The sequence below is a fragment of the Lissotriton vulgaris genome, chromosome 1_1, assembly GCF_964263255.1.
Source record: "Lissotriton vulgaris chromosome 1_1, aLisVul1.2, whole genome shotgun sequence".
NCBI classification, from domain to species: Eukaryota; Metazoa; Chordata; class Amphibia; order Caudata; family Salamandridae; genus Lissotriton; species Lissotriton vulgaris.
In genome coordinates this window covers 1,616,329,250-1,616,354,797 of record NC_141685.1, presented here as the reverse complement: position 1 = coordinate 1,616,354,797, position 25,548 = coordinate 1,616,329,250, and positions in this window count along the sequence as shown.

Here is a 25,548-nt window from a genome sequence, read left to right as displayed (position 1 = left end):
GGGAGGTGGAAATAGGGCATCCACTTTCCAGTAAGGAATGGCAGGATATTTATTACAGAATACATTACACAGCACATGATATGTCGGGCACTGAGTTCGCCTATATAGCTGCCTCATATTGTTATTTAACACCCGCTCGAATTCATGGCTGGAACGAGAGACGTACCGCGCAATGCTGGCGGGGCTGTGGTCTTCATCCTTTGTGGAATTGTCCCAAGCTGGTTAGATAGTAGAAAGAGGTCTTAAACGATATTAACCACCCATTTAACACGACAATTCCCCGCTTCCCCACATTCAAAATCCTGGGACTCTTCAATCCCCTGACCTTTCCCCTACGATTGATGAGAGGGTGCAGTTGGCAATGGAACGTATGTCAATGATGATAGCTAACAGGGCAGATGAATATGCAGAACTTTGGGCCCCATTCGTCACAATTCTGTCTAAATAGTTTAGGGAAGTGACTTTCCCTAAATACTTGCAAATTCCTCGCCGTTTACCCCGAAAAGATAAGGAAAACACATAAACTGCTGCCTGAGAGAGGGTTCACTTCACCCAGCACAAGGAGCCCATTTGACATACTAGAACTTGGGACACAGGAATTTTGGTGCAGAGGAGATGGTGGGGGGGTTGTTTAGTCTTATATCACATAAGTAAAACTCATAACTCTTTGATAAACCACCGACCCTGGGTTGTACGCACTGGGCTGTGTAATATCTAATGCATTTCACTCGCTGCCGGCCAATAGTTGTAGGCGAAAGCTGTGTTAATATGCTACGGACCACAATAAAACGAATTGTTCCATAAACCCACACTGATGCTAGTGTGGGATTTAATGTAAAATGCACTCAGAGGGCCTCTTAGAGATGCCCCCTGAAAAACAACCAGCCCTGGTGTTGTTCCTGAATGGCTGCCCGCCATTTGCCACAATCACGCCGGTTTCTGGACCTATGGGTAGAGGACCTCCGCTCTCTGGGTCCAGAAACATAGCCCATCCTGGGCAGAGGTGTCATGCCTCCTCCCCCAGGGTGGGCGGGTTCCAAGAAGAGAAAGCTGTCTCTGCCTTTTGCTGTCCCCCAGCAACTGGCTCCTACCGATTCTGACCCTCACCTTGGGCGGGAGAATCATTGAGAAAGCCAAGTTAGGAGGAGAGGTGTGCCCACCTTCGCCAACCCCACCCCTCAGGTGGGGAAGGCGAGATGGAATACACGTCTCAGTCCACCTCATCTTGAAAATAAGGGGAATCATCCAATTAGGAACAGGCTCATACCCCCTCCCAATGGAGGGTGGCATGCTAGAGCGTGTACCCACCACAAGGAAGGGATCCATTGGTCCTGACCTGCACACCCCCCTGCACACCCCTTTAACTCCCCTAAGTTCAGTGTTTAGGGGCAACCCTGCACCTTGCCTTATCAGATTCGAGGAAGACAGAAGGAGGACCAAAGAGTCGTGCTGACCCAGGAAGAAGAGGACACCAACTGCTTTGGCCCCAGCCCTACCGGCCTGTCCTGACTCTTATTTGACTACAGCAGAACCCCAGCGTGTCCAGCAGCCCCCCAGAACCCGGAGGGCTGCCCTGCTCCCATCTTACAGACTCTGTCTCCTGTGAGCACCAGACCTGCTCAAGGAAAGACTTCCGACCAGATCCAGGTGGCTCCGCTGTTCTGCACCACTCTGTACCAGACGCCCACAGCGCAAGTTTAAGTGGCCCAACACCAAGAGGAGGTCTCCCCAGCTATCCTGACCTGCGGTCTGGTGATCCCCGACCTCCCTCAAGCCGACGCCTGCAGCCTCAACCTGAAGGGTCCCCCCGACCGGAGCTGGTAAAAACACCCAATGCCAAAAGACACCCATGCACCCAAGGCCCCACAGCCTTGGGTGGCCCAACCTACAGTGTCCAGACATCCCCCAAGAATCCAACTTACCTCTCCAAGAAGCCTCCCTGACCGAGCCTGCATCATCTTTACCAAACTGGAGATCACCATTGAAATCCACAGGGCGCCCGATGTCTCCTTGGCACACTGCATCCGGCAGCCTCTGTACCGCTGGTGGTGCAGCTCTTGTGCTGAGTGTAGGCCCCTGCAGTGCTGATCCCTATCCCAGTAGCTTTGATCCCACAGCCTAGTAGCCTGCTCGAAAGCGGTCCCTGACCAAAGGCCTCCTTACCCCCATTGGCTAACATGGGGCCCCTGCACTCAGTACCAGGCCGCCCCAGTGCCGCTGGTGGTGCAATTTGAGTGCCTGCTTGGACCTTGGGGAACATTGGTCCTAGCCCCCAAAACTCCTACTTGTGAGTTATTTACTTACCGGTAAACCGTTAACACTCTTTATTCACATAGGAACCAATGTTCTGTTGCTAAAAATGTCTGTTGGCCTGTGTGTTTGTATGAAAGAAAAGTAATTGTGCCTTAAATGTTAAAAAGTCTTACTTACCTTTGTATTGTAGGATCCACTGTGTGATATGTAGGCATATCACCCCAAGTACTCCATGTAATCCAAAAGTAAAGCAAGAGTAATCAAAAGTAATTTCTATGTCATTTAAGCTGTTTTTAAATCATATACAGGATTGTAACGATTGCAAATTCCTAATTGCATGACCTTGTAAAGTTTTAAAATTGCAATTTTACCTACCTGTACCAAGTCCTGCTTGGTTCTAGAAATAAAACATGAGTATAGCTTTTTTATACTTACCTAATGGTTCTGGATTGTGTCTCTGAGTGTGCGTAATCAGTCCTTGATTGAGTGAATGGAGAGCTTAACACACCCTCCTGATAAGCCTAACTGCTCAACCACACTACCAAAAAGAGAACGGTTAGTGATTATCTAAATTTAGCCTCTGCTATACCTCTGGGGATCCCTTGGACTCTGTGCATACTATAACTTACTTTGGTATAGCATATACAGAGCCTGCTTCCTACATTGGTGGATCAGCTGTGGGATCTAAGACTCAGCATTTGTTGGACTAGCTTAGTCAAAACCTGATTGTAGGAAGGTGGCTACCTGACTATGGTTACCCCAGATTTTTTGCCCTGTGTTTAGCTGGTTTTCGACTTAGTTGGCCTGGTTCCCTGCTAATCAGGGCCCCAGGCTATCTGCTCTCTCTGTAAAATGGATTCCATGTACCCTAGGTGCATAACTAGATTGGCTTGGGTCACCTTATCAGCCCCTGTACAGAGCACTATAGGTGCCCAGGGCATAGGTGCATCCAAGGCCTACCAGGGGCTGCAGCATATCTTTTGCCACCCCTGGCTGGCTATCTAAATTGACACAACTGGCTGATCACTCAGCTGGGGCAAGTGGGGGTAATCACCCCTTGCTTAGATATAGTATACCTATATCTAAACCTATATCTGGACACATATATAGCCTGTAAGCCACTCCTATGGAAGGCCTCATCAATCCTGGAGGCAGAGTGCGTGGTTTAATGTGAGATGGTGCTCTAGCATGAGCTGAGCCTGTCTGCAGCGGTCGGGACCAATTCCCTTAGCTGTTCCGGGATAATGCCAAACCATATACTATTAAGTGCATTATAATCCTCGCGGTTATATGTTAACTTTGGTTTGGCTTTATCAAAACATGTCGTGTAAGGTGTCATACGAATTGGAATACTACCCCCTCGCCAGTCCTGGCGACGGGGGTAGCATTCCACCCCTCTAGAGGGGACGACATGTTACTTTTGCTAAAATGCGGTTGATTTTTAAAAGAGCCTCAGATCCACAAAATGGATGCTTCTGCCACAGACACATGTCTGACCTCCTGCTGCTGACCGAAACTCAGCAGAGGAGGCCTGGACAAAGGATTTCCTGTCACAGGGAGGTGTGACACCACCCCAGACAGGAGATAGTGGATTGTAGCAGGGAGGTTTGAATGAAACCAGACAGTGCCTGGGGAGCACAAGGCTTCCCCTTGCATAATCCGGTCAAACCGGTTCTGGGGCAGCCCAGCCCCAGCTCCAGTGAGACCTGGACAAAGGAAAGGGGGTGTAACCACCCCCCTTCCTGGTCCCACCCATAGGGGAGGGACCTAGCAGGAGATCCACCCCTCAGATTGGAATAAGAGGGGGAGCAGTGCCAATGCAACTGAGATCATCCTGAAATCAACTTTAAACTAAGAAGACGACTGGACTTCGACATTCTGATGACAGAAGACTGAAGAGCATCTCCCTTGTGGCCTAGGAGGGGCCACCCTGTGAACACAGGCATCACCCAGCACCTCGACGTCTGCTTTGCCGCCGCCTCCCGCCGGAGCCCGAGTGCAGAGCCTGACAAGACCCAGCTTCCAAGACGTCTCCTAGCCCGATCCACAGTCCCTGCAAAGAAGGGACCCGTGGAGGCACCGAGAGACGTGGGAGCGGCCATCTTGAAAGAGCCCCGAGACGCTGACTGCGCAGCACCCGAGGCACCCTCGACTCTGTGCTTTGGGGTTTGAGAAGCCCCACAACCGAGCAGCATTTGCACCGAAGATCAGCCCTCCAGCATCTCCACGATCTGCGTGGGGCCCTTTTGTTTTGTGCCACTTGACTCGCCATCAAGTCCGCTTGTCACGTGGTCAGCGGCCATCTTGGCGACGAAACTTACACTGTGGGTCTGGTTGCTCCAGACCTGTCCTCGCTCCTGTAGAAAGGAGTAGCCGCTCTGACCTTGCTGGTCCGAGTAATAAGCCTTTTTCACTTTCCCCGTGGCTTGCATTAGCCAAGGCTTGTTTGCTTCAATCGAGTTGCCGACACCGCCATCAGCTAGAGCCTTCGAGGGACAGCTCGTGATCGACTCCTGGACGTCCTTGACTTCTTCGTGTCCACGTGGCTGCAGAGAGAAGCAACCCCTGATCACCTGTTTGCACCCGACTTTGCCTGGTTCCAATCTGGTTCCACGGTGGTCACTGGTCAGTGACTTTGAACATTGTCCCCTCTGCTTTCAGGTCTTCACCACTTCAGATCCACCCTTGGATCCACCGGACACTTCTGCTTCACCTCACCTGCAGCTGCAACAGCTTCAAGCACCAAGAGCCTGCGTGTCAAAACTCGACGCCACTTCGACCCTGTGCACCCACGGCCTGTGGGTGAGGTAACTTTGCAACGCCGGTGTTCCCACACTGGTACACACCTCTAGGGTCTGTGTCTAAAGTTTTGTGTCTCTAGGTTCAGCGGAAGTATCTTTTAATTCACTTTAACTAACTTTTACGCACCATTGACATTGCATTGGTGCGCGCCGCACTTTCCGTGCTGCACCCGTCTCCTGTGGGCTACTCCCGACTTCATCATTGCTAGTCCTGACTGCTCCCAGCGAATCTCTAGGCCCTAGGCCTAACCATTGTTCGAGAAGTGTTACTTATACCACTTTTTTAGTATATGGTCTGAGTGGCCACCCGCCCTCATCCATAATTGTGCAACTTTATATGTTTTACTGTGCTTTTGATTTAACGCTTGTGCCCCTTTCCTCATAAAGAGTACTGGGGAGTAATTTAGAAATAAATACATATATTTTTATAATATATACTTGTGTGGTGTCCTTTCATTTGATTACAGGATTGTATGTGGTAAAACAGCTCGCTTAACACGACCTCTTAAGTTAAGCCTTTAAGGCTGCTTAGTCCATGCTACCACTAGGATAGCTTGTCTAACAAGGTTGACTTACAACCAGACATCTTTGGGGTTTGTTTGGACTGATACCCAGTGGTTCCAGAATTGGAAACACTACATATCAGGCCAACTTCTCACACTGATCACACAACAAGAATCCAAAAACTGACTTTAGTACCACTCATTTTTTTTTTTAATCGATTATTTTCCAAATTCCTAAAAGTCTTGTTAGGGCCTTGTAATAAGTCCCTGTAGTAATTTTCTAGAAAACTTAAGCCACTGAAATTAGTAGGGAAGTACTTAGAACTTGTTTTAGGTCTCCTAAAAAGAACCCCACTTAAGTAAAACAATAAGCACCCAGAGAAGATGGCTGAGGAGCTCGACCTCATCCCTTACTCCAAACTAGAGGTTAGAATTAAGGCTTCTCTGTAAAGCTAAACACATAAGAACAGGGTCCAACCCTACCAGAATACAACTCTAGGAGTTTCTGGCAGGGCAAACCCACTACTGAAGATTTCCAGTCAGATGGGGAAAGTAGTGAGGCTGATGAGGCCTTAAACCACCCACCTCAACTACTTCGGGAGGATGGAAACTTGGTATCCTACCCTCCAAACCCAAGGAGTACAGGGTCTAGATCCTACAGAGGTAGGGCTAACTATGTACCAGACAGTGAGGGCAACTTCACTGAGGAGGACCCCCTTTTAGCAAGGATGGCCAAAAGGTTAGAGCAAGAGACTAGGCTCCTAGCTAAAGAGAGAGAAAGAGCAGCGATAGGCCTAAGATCCATTAATGGTGGCAGCAATTTAAACAACAGAGAGAAGGAAGTGTCTTATGACTCTAAAATCCCCAAAGGGACTGTCCCTAAATTTGAGGATGGTGATGATATCACCAAGTGGTTCATTGCCTTTGAGAGGGCTTGTGAAGCCAGAAAAGTGGGGAAGACTCACTTGGGGGCACTCCTTTGGGAACTGTTCTCTGGTAAGTGCAGAGACAGACTCCTGACCCAATCATGGTTCGTAAGCCACCACTGCAGGTCTTTTGCAGTTCCCTCAGAGATTTGGAAGAAGTCGGAGAGATTCCCTTGATGCTGCACCCACTGGAACTTCAGGTCCCACTGCAGAGCCCGCATATGCCATCTGGCCATCTGATTTACCAACAGGATGCAGGATGCAATGAGTCACAGCAGCCGCAGAATCATTCTCACCGAAATTCAGGAGAGGTTGAAACATCCTAACCTGAATATCCTGGACTCGCTGCATAGTAGGATAAGCTGCACTGTGTCCAGAATATCTCCATAAAACCGTGAGCCCTACTTATGATCAAGTATTAAGGGACCAGATACTAATGAAGACTAAATCCAAGAAAATTCAAGAGAAATTGTGGTCAAGTGCTGAAATGACTTTGGAGGCAGCTGTGGAGGTAGCAAGGAGTATAGAGGTTTCATAGAAATGTATACAAGCTATGAGGAAGGAAAGTGAGGGGGCTCCATAAGTTTCAGCAGTTGTGGGAGCAAAAGATGTTAAAAGTAATGGGAAAAGGTATGAAGCAGAGGGTAATGAAACCGTACCTACTGGAAGCCAAGGGTTGGTTTGCAATAGGTGTCGATCAAGTAGCCATCTGACTAATTCGAAAATGTGTCCTGCAGTAAGTAAAATATGCTGTACGTGCAAATAAAAAGGGACACTTTAGCAGTGTATGTAAATCTGTAGGAAAAAGAATACATTACATAACAGAAGATGTCGAGGAGATAGAAGAGTGCATGCAGGGAGTGATCTTAATTGTACAGGATGATCTTGTGGGTGATGTAGAAAAGAAAGTTGAATTGCCTAAGTGTACAAAAAGCATAGATGGAGTACAAATTTAAACAATGGTTGATTCATGCGCATGGTATACCATCATTAATAGGATATGTTTGACAAAATGTGTCCAGAAAGAAAATTGTATAAATCTGATGCAAGTCCAGGCAGTTATTTGGGCCATAGAATTCCTATGCTAGGGTTCTTTTGGGCTAATATAGGTTTTTGAGCTAAACAGTGTTATCGTAAAGTTTACGTGGTTACCAAAGGTGCTATGATTTTGGGTTGGCCCTACATAATGGAATTGGGGATAAGAATAGATCCGAGTGATAACCCCCAGTATATTCTGTATGTGATGAACTACAGGTGATAAATGTGATGGATGAAGGATATCAGGATTTAAAGAACAAATATCCAAATGTTTTCAGTGATGGTCTGAACAAACTTCAAGGATTCAAGCACAAAATTGTGTTGGGTCATAATGGTGTACCAATTAGACAGAAATTGAGGAATGTACCTTGGAACTATAGAGAAAAGTTAAAAGGCTTGCTACAGGATCTCTATAAAAAGAGATAATTGAACCCACTGAAAGTTCTGATTGGCTTTCATCGATTGTGATATCGTTGAAGGCCAGCGGAGAGCTTAGACTTTGTGTAGATTTGAGGTGTTTAAACTAGGCAATTTGGGTAGACACATTTCCTCTGCCCAATTTACAGGTAATGATGTTGTCGACTGTTGAGGAGAAGTGTGGCTCAGTGGTTAGAGGCGGCAGACCCAGAAGCTGAGATCGGCCGTGGACCAGGGTTCGATTCCCCGCCTCGGCGGGTCTCGGGCTAAAAAATTCCACGGAGTTGACAATTCTCGCTCTGGTGCCTACTCGACTCACGGGATCACACTCTGCGACTCTGGGCAATAGCTTGCTTAATCTCCACTACGGCCCCTCGCCGCGGGATGCCTGGCTTTCACCTTGTGGATACCCGGCCGGGGTATCTCACAGGGGAATACCAGGACGGGTTCCCTAAGCAAGCGCCTAGAGACCCCTGGGTTATAGCGCGCTATATAAATCGAAACACATTTACATTTACATTTGATGCTATCATTTTCTACAATTGATCTTACCAGTACTTATCGCCAAATTGAATTGGAGGAACACTCTAAGCAATGTACTGCGTTTACAACACCTGAAGGAATGTTTTAATACAAGAGGATGGCCTTGAAAGTCCTTCTACTGCCTTCCTGCGAGGAATTTCCCAGATTTTGAATGCTGCAACAGGTGCAAAAGTTTTTTAAGACGATAGCCTGATTTTCATTAAGGATCAATACGATCATGATAGGAATCTGGAACTGTTATTGTCAGCACTTATGGAGAATGGGTTAACTGTAAAAAGAGAGAAGTGTGTTTTTGGTAAATAGCAAGTTAAATATTTGGGACATGTGATAACCAGTGATGGAATTCATCCTAAAGTAAGCCATGTGGAAGCAATTGTTAATGCAACAGAGCCCAAAAATAAGTAGCAACTAATGTCTTTCGTAGGGTTAACAGAATTTTATTCACGCTTGGTGCAGAACGACGCTACAAAAGTAGAGCAGTTACGAATGTTACTAAAGAACACTAAATTTTGTGGGTCGCAAGATCAAACAAGATGTTTCAAGGCAATTAAGGATGACATTTTTCTGCATTTAAAATCATTTGTTATGGGAGTAAACTGTATTATATCAGTAGATGCCAGTGGGCACAGAGTTGGTGCAGTATTGTCACAAGGGAAAGGAAAGATGGAATGGATAGTAGCATAAGCTTCTTGCACTTTGTCTCCAACGGAGCATATTTGTTCCCGAAGGAGTTTCTGGCTGCTACGTGGGTAATGGAACGCTTTGGGTTATATGTGTGGGGTAGGAAATTCAAAATTTGCGCCAATCATAAACCATTGATAAAAAATTTGAAACTGGGTGGTGGTAGGAATCTTACTCCTAGGTTATCAAGGTCATCAAGGTTAGCATCAGAATTGCAAATGTTCTTTTATGAGATTGTGTATGGTCCTGGGAAGGATAACAGTATTGTTGATGAATTGTCAGGGTTGCTGTTAAAGGAAGGGAATGTAATTGTAGAAAAGAAAATAGTAGTGAGCGTGAGGTGGCTTTCACTTATGAGGATGTTGTAGTGAGTGAGGGAGAAAAGTATGGGGAAGTTCTGTCTGAAGTAGGGTTGGGGAGTTTGGGAAAAAACTCTGCCTCCCGCGTAGCGGAGTTTACTGGCCCCTAAGCCCTGGCTGGGACATTCCTTGGAAACTGCTAGAGGCCATAATTATTCTGTATACAGACACCTGGGTTCAGGTCAGGCTGGGTGAAGGTGGCTGTTTATCGAAGGAAATTAGAACAGCTGGGCTACTGGGCCCTCACTCGCCTGACCTCCAGGGAATGCAGCAATTCTGTGGGGACCTTCCCCCTGTTAGACCTCGAGGTCTCGCCCTGTCCAAATTCCCCCAACATCCAATACGGGTGTAGCTGCGCGCGACCATGCGGCACAGCTGCCACAATGCGAAGCATTTCACCACTGCGGGTCAGGCACACCAAAGCGTAAAGAGGCTCAGCCCCACTCACCACTCCTTGGGGGGCTGAGCAAGATAAGGTGCAGCCGTCTGCAACCAACAGCGGTCATGTGCTCCCAGTGTAAGGCAGTCACTGGTGGTGCTCCGACCGCATCCTGTGGGGCCTGGTCGACGCAGGAGCTGCCTCCCTTCTCCTCTCCTCTGGCTGCTGGGAACAACACGGGGCTCTCTTCCTCCACTTGCGTGGGCACGACCGGGCTCCCTGGATTAAAAGCCCCGCCCACCTCCAGGCTTCGTTCTTTCTTGACTTCCTTCTCCTGAGGCAACAGATGCCCGCGAGGCTCTGGCTCTCCTGCCGGCCCCGCCCACAACCAGGCAAACTCTGCCTGACTTCCTCCTCTCGGCACGGCTGCTCTCGCCGTGTTCCCTGTCAGAGCCCACTTCTCGGGGTTAGAAGTTAAAATTAGAAGCGCCCTCCCCATGCTGTACTAAGCAGGGGCACACACCTTTGGGCCATAGGTTTCTCCGCGCTTTCCCAGCGCACTACGATACGGACAAAAATGCCAGACGAGACCACGTCAGGGCTCGCCTACACTGGCCACAAAACTCCTAGATCGCTCTAAACACTGCTCCGGGCGCTTCAGGGCACCAGAAGAATCTAAAGCGCTCGGCCTATCTCCCACTTGAATGCACAAAACAGGGAGCAGGCAGCACTTCTTTTCCAGAAATCCACAAGGCAGAGCTGGGCAAAGGAAGGCCAGCACACAGGGCCTCCCAGCAGGTAGTAGCTGAGTCCCACAGCGGTTCCTCCTGGCAGAGTTTTCCTCAGGTCCCAAGTAAACACACAGCCATGTGGTCACAGCCCCAATATTTATATCATATGTATCCTTCGTTCTGCCCTGGCACAGGCTTGGGACATAATTTAAACCAGTCCTGAGAGGTACTTAACAAGTGCACAACAGTCCACATTGACAGTGTAGGTCCTGGCCCCAGACACACCACGGGGGGGGGGCGGAGCCAGCATTGTACAAGGCAGGCACAGACCTATTCAGGGTCAGTGGCTACTTCTCCCACTACTCCAAATGCAGATCAGGCCCATTCACCCTAGTGCTGACTCACCCAGCCCCTCTGGAGCCACTGCACCTCCCCAGTCTCTGTCACTCGAGTCAGACATACAATACACATCAGGCAGGCACAATGACACATAGCACACAGAAATGCCCACTTCTAAAACTGGCATTTAAAAAATAGTGATAATAAAACGACGAACATCATTACGCAGCATTTATTACTACAATTCCAAACAGGGGTGTGGAATTTTTTTAATAATCTACATGGCCAAGGGACAAAATGCTACTGAGATCTACACGTCCTGTAAAATCCACTTGTCCCACCTACTCCATAAATCAATTACAAGGGCTGACAGAGAAACAACTGTGTCCATGTTTATGGGAAAATATGTACTTTTCCCACTGCTCACCATATACGCAGGATGATATCACAGTCCGCTTTATGGGAGGGCAGAATTCATGGTGGATACATTTGCTCCAGGAACCAGCAGCCACTCCTATAATATTTAGACCAGGAACCGGCACCCCCATCTTTAAACTGGGTTCAAGAACCAATACACTCTCGGACTTACACTGGGTTCAGAAAACAGCACCTGCGTGATCAGCTCAGTAAACAGCACCCCCCAGGCCCTTCAACTCCTAAGCTGAGGATATGCACGTGTGCCTCCCTAATTTTGTCCCACGAGCCACAGCTCTCTAGAGAACACCCAGGAGTTTTCAGCCACTTCTAGAGCACGCACAGGTATCTCCAACCCTGCAACAAAGTTGATCCTTTGCTCCCTAAACCAGACACAGAAGTCAGAATCAGCACCCAACCCCCCTCCCAAACCAGGCCACAAGTCAGTACCCCATTCAAACCCAAATAACTACAAGGCACCGTACCTACAGTCAACCAAGATCAATGAGACAGTTTCGCCAGCCCTCTAAAACTGGTTGATCTGCCACCGTTATTACTCCTCTAAAACACAAGGTCAAGAAGCAAGCTCCCCCCGAAACATGGCCCAGGAGCAAAAATCCGCTCTAACTTGTCACAGAGCATAAATAATTTACAGCAGGGCAGTCTGCACAGTGCACAGGTCCACAGATGAGAAAGCAGGCAAGCAAACTGGACAGAGAACTCACAGTTGATCACAGAAAAGAGCTGAAGTCCACTACTCCAGCGCACAGGTGGCTGGAGCCGAAAAGATAACTTCTGCAGGAGGGAAAAGCAGCCAAGAGCATAAACTGCCTACTTGAACACAATCAGAAGAATATACACATTACAACCATGATGGGAATTAGTTCTCAATCTAGCAACTTTGGAAAGATTAAAAGCATAAACTACACATCAATTCCCCCTTATTTGTATGTGTTGTCCCTCTTGACATCACTGTAATTCCACATCAAAAAAAGCTGAAAACTTTCAAGATTCCAACAGCATTCCCCTAACGCAAAATTCACCCTTTATGGGGGGGGGACAACAACTTACTTAAATTTCACAACTAAAACTATATGGGATACCACAAGCAACGGGTGAAAATTAAGGTGAATGAGTATAGAGAGCTGGAGAACAGAGCCCATCCAATGCACCAAGGAGCCACTGTTGTATGTTCACAGAGAGAAAAAGTAACAGACGAAAAGAGCACACAGCTAACTTCCATAGACCTAGAAAGGGATGCATACAAGGACTTTAGAGACAGTTAAAAGCGGACGACCAACAATCTGCGCAAAGGAGAAAAGTTTTAGAGATATGAGGTAAGGGGCAGCCCACCTCCCTGCACCCAGAAGTGGGTATATGCAGCGCGCACAGAGCAGGTGGAACCCTTCTCTCTGCACCCATCCGGATCAGAGGGGTCAATGGGATGGACACAGAGTGGAACGTGGGACTCTTGCGACCCTGCACTAAGGTGAATGTGATGTGTACAGAGGCAAGGGGGAGGGGACTATTTCCCTGAGCGCTAGAGAGGGGGTAGTATATGAGGTGTGTTGAGAGAGTAGGGGATGAGTAATTATGAGTAACATTTCACTGACTATGAGTGACACTTTCTCACGAAAAAAATCAAGCAGATAAGATGAGGGAAACAAATATCTGAAATTACACTCATTTGAACAACGTGACTGCGTCAGCAAAAATACTTTTCCATAGCATAGCAGTCAGTGCAACAGTAGATGTTGATTTACACACTCTTCCTGCACGGGGCAATGTAGGTCTGAGACTGGCCTGATTCACCATAGCACAGTAAATCATTGTATGTGTTATAATCTGACACTGTACAACCAGCTCTAGCTGCCTTATCGCTCTCTGCCAAAAAGGAATTTGCTAATCAACATACACACAACCACCGCTTCCCCCACACATCGCCCCCCCCCCCCCCCCGCGCTGAGGCTGAATAAACTGAAGCACTATATTTAGGGCTTAAAAATAAATATTTGAATATTCCTACCAGGTAACTCCGTGTAACCAGCACTGCTCGAGTCCTTTCATTAACTGCGCAATGTATTCCAGGAGCTGTGTGTAGTGCTGACCGGTCCGGATTAGCTGGTCCAACTGAACAAGGGAACAGTGCTGATTGTGCTGAACAGTGCAGGCACGTGTGTGAGAGAGGGCAGCCCGGCAGGGTGCAGCTGCAGCATAAGGGAGTCTGGAGGGCGCACAGGCGCTTTCCAAATTAATGTAATTTGAGCAACCTGTTGAACTCAAGAACCATAGTTTGCTGGGAACTGTATACTAGGGGCCTCATTTATGAAGCGGTGCGTCACTTTTACGCCACCGGTGCGTCACTTTTTGTGACGCACCAGTGGCGTAAAAAATGCACCTTGTTGTCCATATTTACAAAGTGCACCTTGTTGTCCATATTTACAAAGTGACGCATCTAGGTAGATGCGTCACTTTGTAAACCCCTCCGCCACATTATACCTGCGCCAGGTATAATGTATGCAAGGGGGGCGTATTGACGCAAGGAAGGGTCGTAGAAGTGACGCAGTGAAATCTATGAGATTTCACTGCGTCACTTTTAGGACGCCGTTGCATCAAAATCCTGCGCCTGCCTCACAGCAGGCGTAAGACTGACGCAGGCCCTTTCACATGGGGCTTGCCCCATGTGAAAGGACGCATTGCTGGAGATGCGTCACTTTTGTGACAAACTCCAGCAATGCGTCACTTTCGCGCTTACAGATACGTCAGAAATACTGACGTATCTGTAACTCCTTGCGACATGATGCATCATACATTAAATATGACGCATCAGGAATGTCGCAAGGAATGCGCACTGAGAAGTGACACATCGCTGCTTTCACGCAGCGATGTGTCATTTCTCATAAATGAGGCCCCAGGTGTTTGGGCCGTTCGTTCCACGCTTCGCTTCCCTCCCCCACAGCAACTTTACTTGATTGATGATCCTGTTACAACAGGAAAAAAACGTTTTTACAGAAACAGAACCCTTCAGATAGAGCAGTGCAACAGCAGTTTCTGTTAAAGACACCTTGCAAAACGACATTCGCAAGCGGCCTCGAAGATAAACACCAGACAGCTTTTGTCCTCTAGGCAGCCTCAGGCCTGGTCCTCCTCTCTTGGGGGTTGTGTCTGTGAAACCCCTACCCAGCCACTGTCTTTTAGTGCTCTGGGGGCTTGTGTCTGCTGCCTCCCAGGCCCCTCTTCCGAGCCTGGTCTATGTCTCCAGCCTGCCCCGCTCCCCTCCTGGGGCCCTGTGCCCGTCCATCTGCTCCTGGGCACGCACACTGGCCTCTACCTGCCAGCAGCCGCAGAGACAGTGCAGTTCTCTGTCCATCTATGTGTCAGCCCCGCAGCTCGACTTCTGGGGCAGCGGCATCGTGCTTCCAGATCACAGAGTCAGGGAGCTGGAGGCCAGAGACCCGTGTTTAGTGATTTAATGTCTTCTTGTCCGTGGGACAAAATAGACATTAAATCTTCTTGCCCATTATAAAAATATATATGGTTCGGGCATCGGGCGATATGATTCCCCCACCCCTGTCCAAACATACCAAACTTGATCACGCTACTCCTCTCATATCAGGAATTACCACTGAAACACATCAGGCAATCCCAAATGCATTCCTATGAGAGGGCAGCCTCACAGTAGTGAGAAACCAAAATGGCTGTTTGTCACTACCAGGACATGCCACACGGTTGAGGCACATGTCCTACCTTTTACCTACATTGCACTCTGCCCATAGGGCTAGCTAGGGCCTACCTTAGAGGTGACTGATATGTTGTAAAAGGGGAGTCACGGACGTGACAACCACTTTACGTGCCATGTCACAGCGGCAGTAAACTGCGAGCGCAGGCCCTGCAATGGCAGTGGCCTGAGACAGGTTTGAAAGGCTACTTTGGCGGGTGGTGCAAGCAGCGCTGCAAGCACACCAGTAGCATTTAATTTACTTGTCCTGGGTATCTGAGATACCACTTTACAAGGGACTGATAGGTAAATTAAATATGCAAAAAAGGTGTGTACCAATCTTACCATGTTTTACCACAGAGCACATGCTCTTTACACTGAATAGCAGTGATACAGTGCCCAGAGTCCTTAAAGCACCAACACCAGGTCAGAAAAAATACCAGGAGGAAGACAAAAAGTTCAGGGATGACCCTACAAAAAGGGCCAGGTCCAACAAGTCTTTTTTAAGTACCATTTTAAAGATATAAGGGAAAAACTGTGACTTTAATCCATGCTTTTAAATGGTTGCAAAAATCATTGCGTTGCCAATCCTATGAACATATTCTCAAAGTCACGAGAGCAAAGTTACAGCCGACCATTTCATATGTCTCACCCATCACCAGGGGGAAAGATGCGAAGCTTCTAGATTTATTAGTAGTCAAGGCTTATAAAGCAACTTTTGGGATTCACAGGTCAGTGGGCCAAGCTGAATTAAGATTGAAGTTTGGTCTCCAAAGACAGTGTTTGGTGTCACAAGGGGCTTTTTTTAAATGTATGTACTCTATGTTCTCTCCCTCCCGTTACCCTAGCAAACATAACAAAATCTTCTTATGCTGCTACCTGGAGATCTCACATTTTTTGACCTTCCTGCATGATATTGGTTTGAAAATTAGGCTTCAAGAATTGAAACTGCCAAATTATAAATTAATCCTAAAAAACACAAATCAAAGTTAAATCCGTTCATAAGGATAAAACTGAATTAGCTGCCAAAAAACATGCATGGTATGTGATCAATTCACATCAGTCTTTACGCATCTAGTCATACCTTAATGCCCATTTCTCTGCAAAAATTAAAAAAACATTTTTTTGAAATAAGATAGGGAACAAAACCAACTAAGGAGGGTACACCGTCTTCGATTCAGCAGTGACCTGATACTAATTGTAGACTCTGTGAATGGCCACGTGAATCTTTATTGCATTTAGTATGCGTGTGTCCCAAATTTCTTAAAATACAGCGCATCATTTTAAAACCACTATTTTTGAAGTTTGGGGTTAGATCGGCCCGCCCGACCCTTATTCTCTGTTTATCGGGCGAGTCCATTCTGTTGCTATGCCAATTGATTACGTTTTTAGTTGCTGCCGAAAAAAGTTTGGTATTAACTGTTCAAGATGTATCATAATTAAATTCCATGGCTTCAAGAGGAATCTTGAATGCATGCTTTCTGATTATTTGCACTGCACGTCCTCTTGTAGAAGTTAGTGTCTATGCTGCTAGGGTAATAATTAGAAATGAAAATAACGAAGTTATCTTGCTTGTAACAGAAACTATAGATGTACTTTGATAGCCTGTTTGCGCAATGGAATTATTGTTTACCGCACGCTTGCACTTTAATTCGTAATGATCCACTCCATGTCCGATAGATGTTATAGTTTATTTGTATAATGATTGATAAAAGTTAAACGGTTTTATTGCACAAATATGAATGTATTTATAAATTGTCAAGAATATTTTTCGTCATCCTTTTAAAAAAAGAAAAGAAGCTTACAAATAGTTTTATTACTGGTCTGTAACTAAATTTGATGTTTTTTTATATATTGCCCGATTATTAAGATGCTTTAATTGCAATGATTTATGTTAATCAAGCAATAAAAACATTATTTATTCATTCATCCGAGCCTAATCCCGACGTCACTTCAGTACATCCAGCCACGGCCAATGATATGGATACAAGAGAACTCTGTGTTTAGTGGCAGCCATGTTGAAGTGGTTACTGATTTAACCCCATTTGGTCAGCCACAATGCAAGTCTACCTCATTGGGAAGACTGGAGATACAAAAAATATTTTATGTATTTATTTTCAAATTTTTAACTATTGCCTAAACGTTCTACATGGCGCTAGCACTAAAAAATCTTGTTCAAGCAGAAATGTCGATGTACAGAAAGGTACGCTAAAAAGGTTACATTGTTCACTTTGCACAAGGTACTTAATTTTAAAATATCAAAGTATCAACTGAAACAAATAAAGAGGTAAAACTAGTCCCCTGTTGTACAGCCCATATATATGTTTAATTTGATGAAACACAGGCTCAGAGGAAGACGTCACAGGGTCAGGTCTGGTCACACATACTTTTGCATGTGCACTGTCTACACCAGAAGGGCGACCCCCCTGATCCGCCGTCACTCACACTTGAGGCTTCTCAAATTCCACGCAGGTGCAAGGAGGCTTACAGAAGTATGTGTAAAAGGGCAATAGAAATAGCAAATACCAACACACGCACCTCTCATCTTCATGCAGCAGCAATACAATTCAGCACAAAATTACAAGACAGCCCCGTCCACAGCCTTCTCCATGAAGCACGTGCGTAGCAGCGCGTTCCCAGCTACCGCCCTGCACAACGCTGGCTCCGGGCTGACAAAAAGCAGCCGGTTCTTCCCGTCCATGGGCGATAGAATCTGGACCCAGCTGGATGGATCCACTCTGAAGTGCGGCCTCACTGTCTGCCAGGAGGAGCCAAGGACTTGCTTGCTGCTCAAGAGGCAGGGCCTCTGTTCAAGACAATCCGGGTTACCACCAGCGCACCCTGTTCTCTTCAAGTCTGGCACCTCGAGTCCCAATGTAATCCTTCCAGGGGGCCTAGAGAAGCTCGTCATTAGAGCGTAGCAGAACGCCACAGAGTTTTTATGCACGTCCGCTGAATTCTGAGTAGTGCAACTCCACAAGCTCCGCCCACCCCTAGTCTGAAGCAGAGTGGATGCAGGAACTGGAAAGGAACATGGTTTTGAAGGTGATAAAAGAAAATATATCGGGAGGTTAGCCACGGGAATCTCAATTCAGTGGAAAATGTAGTGCATTTTGGAAAAAATTGAAGATGAGCAATCCATGTGCAATAACATTGTACTGGGAGGAGACAAGATTTTACCCGAGTGGTGTGCATGAGAAAATCATCAAAGTAGGTTGTGAGGGGCATGAAGAAATGTCGAGCACAAGGAGGAAAATAAAAGAACATTTTTGGTGGCCAGAAGCAGATGATCGTTGTGTGAGGAATTGCAAACCTTGTAGTGCAAGTGATAAGGCTGTTAAACCACTAAACGTTCCTTTGACATGGTCAAGTTACCGGATGGACACTGGCGTAAGTTGGCCATAGGCTTTATGGGGCCATTTTCGACTTTGTCTGCCAGAGAGACCTAAGCCATAGTACTTATGGATTATTATTCAAAATGGCCGGAAGTACGTATGGTGAGCAAAATTACAACTGATGTAGTAATTGAATTCCTTGGGGGATGTCATTTTAAAGGAGGGTCTTCCTTAAAGCCTGGTATCTGATAATGGGGTGCAATTTATATCAGAGAGGATACAAGTGTTTTTGGTGAGGTCTGGAATTCAACATGTAAAAGTTTCCTTGCACCATCCAGAAAGTAATGGTCAAGTAGAACACTTTACTCGTGTTATAAAAGAAACTATTTAGCTAGCTTCGATATCTGTGTTGTCATGGAAGAGATCCGTTCAGGACATGCTATTGTTCTACAGAATTACTTCCCATTCTGTGACAGGTTGGATTCCTTTTGAGTTGTTGAGAGGGAGGAAATCATCTTTCAAGTTGTTTCCATGGTGGTTGAGAAGGAAGAAGGAGGTGGCGTTTGATTAAATTTTTCATCAAGAAATGAGAAGGAAGGTAGAAATGCTTCAAGAACAAAACAAATGTAGATAGAATGTTCATAAGAGTTTTCCTAAAGTGAGTGAGGGACAGCATGTGCGAGCGAAGAAGCCAGATTTTGTGGAATAAGGGGCGTCACGTTGGTCAGAACCTTTAAGATTTATCAAGGTTCTGGGTAGTGCAGTCAAGTTGGAGAATGGAAGAATGCGGAACTTATGACGTGTGAGCCTTTGTAATGTGAGAAAATCTAATATTGAGAATGCCAGTTGTAGAAATGTTGAAGGATGTGATGGATATATGATGGGAGATGGTTGGTTGGATGGTAGTAGTGACTCAGAGTTTGTGTGTAGAGAGAAGAGATGAGAATGTGTGAGGAAAAAGCAGCAGTGGCAGATGTCAGACGAGGAGAACATGACATAGGGCCAGATGTATCAACCTTGCATTTTGCGAGTCCGTAATAGCGAATTTTACCGATTCGCTATTACGGACTCATAAAATGCAATGTATATAGGATTCGCATTTCAAATAGCGATTCCTACGCATTCCTTATTTGCGACTCCCAAATTGCGAGTCGCAAATAAGGAATGACTTCCCATTCATTTCTGTGGGCCAAGAGGCCCATAGGAATGAATGGGAATTTCATGCGCAATTTGCGAGTACCCAATAAGTGCTTGTAAATTGTGCATGCAATTTCATGGGTGCAGGGGTTTCAAAAGGACACCCTGTTGCACCCCTGAAATATGAATATGTGCACATGTGAAAAACATACATGCCCTAAGGACATGTATATGCGCCACATGGCACTTAAAAAAATGCGAAAGTGCATTTTAACAGAAAATCGCAAATTACCACCAACTTGAAGTTATATCTCAATTTGCGAAGGCTACAATAATAGCATTTAGATAATCGCAAATTGCGATTCCCTAACTGCAGTCGCACTTTAGGTAATCGCAAACAATTGCGATTACCCATATTGCAAATTCTTATTGACATGAAGATTTGTTGGAGTAGTAGCGTAAAGAAATGACTGTGTCACTTCAATAATGTAATGGGATAATATGATGTTATTAGTTGTCTCTGTGTAGTATTTATTTCGTTTTTATTTCAATATGCATTGTGTATTTGTAATGTCTATTTTTGTAGTTTAGTGAATTGTGTTATTGGTGTGTTGTTGGGGGAAAGATGTGTGAGACATATTCTGTTTTGTGGAATGTTGGGGGCATGGAATGGCATGGGCACGGGGGTTCGAGGTGGTGACGGTTGGGGAGGAGTCCGGTGAATGTCAGATAGTGCCTGCGCCGCTCCTTATGTCTGCATTGTATTTTAAATAAACTACGTACTAAGACTTACCTTCATAGACCCGTGCACTTCCTGACAACACAACTAGTGACAAGAATGGTCATAGGAGGAAAGCGTAAGGTGGTTCCTGTGACGCATTGTTTCCCTCTTTTTAGTCGTGAAGTATGGCTGCGGCATATTTTTCGTACGTGTGAACTTCTGGGGTCGGAGCAGCTCACACACCTACGACACATGTTCGTTTATAACCTTTCTCTGTTGACTTCGAGCTGAGTGTTCTAGTTCAGACCTAATCAGCGCGCATGCGTCGAGACCCTGAGGTGGGGACTGAAAGAGAAGAAGGACCTCCGGCTTTCATCATGTATCCTAAGCCTCATTAGGGACCGTTTGCTTTCATCAGTTGCAGGGTGTTCCAAAACATAGTATCCAAAGGTTGTCGTGCTGACTTTTGAAGTGAGGTAAAAACATTGGTCATGCCACGCATATGAGCGTTTTTAAAATTTCTTGGGTGGACTGAAAGGCGAATAGGTCTCTGTGCTGCATTTTCAGTCATAAATAAGCCAGACAGATAGAGATATTTGCTTTGCACCTCATAGTGTGTTTATGCCCCCCAGCAGGGCCGGCCTATAATTTGGCACCTATGTTGTTTGGTTATAACTAAAGCGAGAACCTACAGGGTGTCCTATTCTATTCACAGGAGGACAGTTGCTACCTCACCGCAGTGACTTTCTCTGATCATAAACATTTCTGCACCTTCCCTGGGCTAAACCACCTCTTACCCACGTTACCTCCTTCACACTGGCGATAAGTTGTTGTTCGGATAATATGGTGTGAAAATATGGGACGGGAGGGGGTGGGGGGGGGGGGCGTTACATGAAAAGCATAGGCAGAATCACTGGAAGCAGGCCAGAGGGAGACTTCTGCATGCACATACTTCATGAATGGCGCCCTGTTCGTGGGTGCAGCTCTAACTCTGTCCCCAGGAGTTAACTGTGAAAAAACAAGGGGGCATATTATCAAGGGGGTTTATCTCCCCTTTTTTGGCTTTAAAAGCCAAGAAAGAGGAGATAAAATTATCTCCCTATTACCTAGCTGTCCCTAACACCAGTTAGCGACAGCTAGTAGGAGATACCGACCATCTTGGGCCCCACTTTGCATGTCAGTGATATTTATCACTAATGACATGCAAAGTGGGCGTGCCAAGATGTTAGCGACTGAAAACAGTTGCTAACATCGCTATCTCCTATTACCAACTTTTGGAGATATTCGCTCTAAGCGCGAATATCTCCAAAAGCTAACACCTGCCCTGAGCAGTTCTTAGCCATGTTATCCAATGGGAGGTGGATAACATGGCTAAGAGCATTAGCTCGGTAATGCATGAATATCGAGGACTTTTCAGCGATATTCATTCATTTGCGGCAATTTTTATCGCATTTGCGATAAACCTTGGTAATACCAAGGTTTATTTGCGGTAAAAATCGCCGCAGCTCAGCGGTAAATTTTTGTCTCTAACCAAGCAATAGCGATAATTATCGCTATTGCTTGGTAATATGCCCCAAGATTATTTTAAGTATTTTCAGAAACCCGTTAGCTCCCTCGAGGACACAAGGCACTAGAGACTAGAGAAACTAAATACAATTGCCTCACTATCGATTTTTTCACGTAATCCACATCGTCCACTTAGAGATGTTCTCTGATCAGTGTTTTATTGGCCTGGTGGTCATTTTAATAATTTTAGGTGAGATACAACTAAAATAAATACATTTTTTATTTAAAAAATCGTGTGTCTCCTACTTGAATTGGGTCTGTTGGCATGTAAGCATTTGGTGTTTGAATTGCAACATGGAGGGTGGAGAGCATTTTGTTATTTTTCCTGGAAGCACAGAAAGAGACTCAGCCGTAAGCCATTTTGAAGCACATAAACAGGTGACTGGATTGTCCAAACCATTTTGAAGTAAATTAACGCAGAGTAAAAGAGGAAACATTATGTTTAACGTATTAATACAAATGTGTTTCCAGGGACTATAGTAAATAAAAATGGCAGATTAAATGAATAGACAATAGGTCTTGCATTTTAGAAATGTTGATCTATTGGTATTGTAAATGATAATGCCTTTTATTATTGCCAGTTTTTAAACACATAAATAGAAGTTATTGTCATTTATAATGCCAATAGCTAAAAATCTCGCAATTACGAGACCTATTGCATTGCAAATGTTTTTTTTTTTAGGAGAGGGTTTGATGGGGGAGAGATCAAAAGTGACTCTTAGGTACTTCTTGGCCCAAGGCCCTGCCCCCTCCTCACATGGTGAAATGTATTTTTTGTGGCCAGTCTGCTTCACCCCAACACATCGGCTGCAGCCTCAGAAGCTTTTTTCCCTAGTTGGGGGTGACTGGGTAGAAATGCCTCAGGCTGGCCTTGTCAGAAACCCTGATCCCTCAAGGCTCTGCCATCTCCTCTCACATGGTGGAAAGTATTTACAAAGCGGCAGGTCTGACACTCAGAGTTGTATTGTCAGTTCAAATATGTGACGGAAACAGATGTGCAGGTGTCTAGGGCCAGGTCAATACAGTATGCCTGCATTTGAGGTTCATTGATAGACAAAAGGAGCAGATAGAGACAGTGGTCATATTTAGTTGCCCATGTTGGGTACAGTAAGGGGATGGGTGTTAATTAGAATCTTGCTTGGAAAACTGAATTTTACTCAGCCAAGAACAAGGCCTCCGCATATGGATTGAACTACGACATTTTTGGCGACGATTTGTCAGGCACAAAGGAAGTCAGAGGTAGAAAGCCCAGCCGCGAACCCACAGAGAATTGGGCAGCTTAGAGAAAGACGGGCAGCTCATAGAAAGACTGTGAGAACAATACTGGTCAGAGAAGCTGTTAAAATAAGTAAAGACTGTGTCTGCTTTAAGCAGTATAATCTTATGCCGGTGTCTGGGTGTGGAGTGCAAGAAGAGGAAACCGGCATAACAGCGAGAACGGAGAGGAGGCTTGCTGCTGGTAATGGAAAGACTAGTAATGTGTAAAGGGCCGTAAAGCGAACTAGCAGTATGAGCGGGGAAAAAAAATACTGAATGCGACTAAGGCGAACAGCAAAGTGAGGAGAGCGTGTTCTCTCTGTGTGTAACTGAAGAGGAGCAGAGTGAATGCTGACCGTTGCAGCAGCAGGCTTAGGAATGAGCTTTTGCTGACAAATCAAATGCGCACTGGCCCGTCAGCTGAAGCAGGGCATTTATCCATCACGCTGCACTCACGGGACCCATCTCTTTGTCCTAGGACGCTAATTTAAGCGGCTCCTACTTTGAAAGCACACGCTATTATGCGTAATACCAAAGGAAAATAAGGATACGCGATCCAGCCTCCTGCTCAGACGGTTATCGGGACCCTGCCGCCGCCCATGAGCACGGCCTCTTAGGCCTACTAAATGTAACTAATCAGGCAAAGCTCATTTAATTTAGTCCTGATGATGATCCCAGTATAACCCTTGGAGATAGGGATCGAAACATTCGTCGACTGTTTAACATAGTACTGCTCCTTTTTCGATTTATGATTTATGTTGCAGTAACTGTGGGATAGAGCTTACTTAAAAATGTATTGTACTGTAAGCCGCCATTTCTCCTGTTTGTTTGCCTGCTACTTTTTCCCCCATGTATTGTCTTTTCTTGACTTGGTACAGGCTTGTGCCCAGTTATCTTTGTGTGACTTGTTTCACCTCAAATGTATGAATTTTTGAATCCTTCAAAATAAATGCTTCTATGTCCGGCTGGACACTGAAGAAAGCACACAGTCTTCATTTTTAGCCTGTGTTTATTCTTGTTCTATTTCTCAAGCTAAAGGACCATTTGTTAACTAAAAAACGGGCATTTATCAGCGGCACGAAAGGCGCGCTCCTTTTGTATATGCGAGGATTCAAAGACTCGACAGTTGCATGTTATGAGCAAGCTGTGGGCAAAAGAGAAGGAGATGTTGTTCATAGCTCTGCGTGTGAAGTAGTTTTGTGGATTTCAGAGTGATGCGATGCCACAGCTTGAAGAACACTAATATATTTAAAGTAAATGCTGTGTTTCAAGAACTCCTGGCAGCATTGAGATGCGGTTGAGAGACAAAACAAACATTTAATAAACTGTTCACACGGTATAACACAGCGCTTAAAGAAAGAGCTCTTACTTGCACTTGGAAAGATATTCCTTGTTGTGGAGTCCTCGAAGAACAGTTATAAGATCTGATTTGAGGTTGTGTCTGGATCTGTGATTGGCTGCAGTAGAAGTGGTTCAATGGTTTATTATTCCTGCACAGGTTGAGAATTCCTTGACAAGTCTCCCACCTTGTGCTCACTACAAATATAGCAAGTATGGATCTGAGCACTGCTATTGTTACTCCACATCCCTTCCTCATGATTCCAGGGGACCCTCCCATTGAATGGGAAGACTGGATTGATTGTTTTGAAAATTATATTTTAGTATTAGATGGAGCCAGATTTCCACCAATCAGAAAGAAAGTTTTACTTCTGGGATCTCTTGGTAAAGACGGACAACATGTGTTTAAATACTTAACGGCGATTGGTAATGCACAGGTGGGGGAGCGGGGGGTGGGGGGCAATGGAGGATGCATACATGGAAGCAGCTCTATGTTTGCAAGCCAGATTTGCAAAACAAGTAAATGTGGTGATGTGCTGTCACAAGTTCTATACACAACCACAGCGTGGAAATGAAAGCATTGATGGATTTGTGGCACGTTTCAGGGAACTTTCTCCCAAAATGCCAATTCGGTGGAATGACTGACGAGATGATCAGGGATCAACTAATTGTACAGTGTAACAGCAAAAAGATACAGCAGAGACTATGGGCTTCGAACAATCCCACACTCAAAGATGCAATACACATTGCAAAAATTGTAGAAGAATCAGAAAAATGTATGCGTGAAATGAAAATCACAAACTGTGAAAAGGTGGAAAGTGATGTTGCTGTTTTAGGACACGAAATGGAAAATGTAAGTGCAGTTAACGAAAGAGGTCAAATAGCTGGAAATTCAAGTAACAAAAATGGAAATCCTAAAGGATATGGATTCACACAAAGGAAACCTGGTTCTAGAGTATGCCACAGGTGTTGCACTGACTATCACATGGCTGATTCCAAGCTATGTTTTGCCACCGGCAAAGATTGTCGCAAATGAGACATCTAGCAACCACGTGCAAAACGAATGAGAAGAAAGCTGCTACTGTGGAAGAT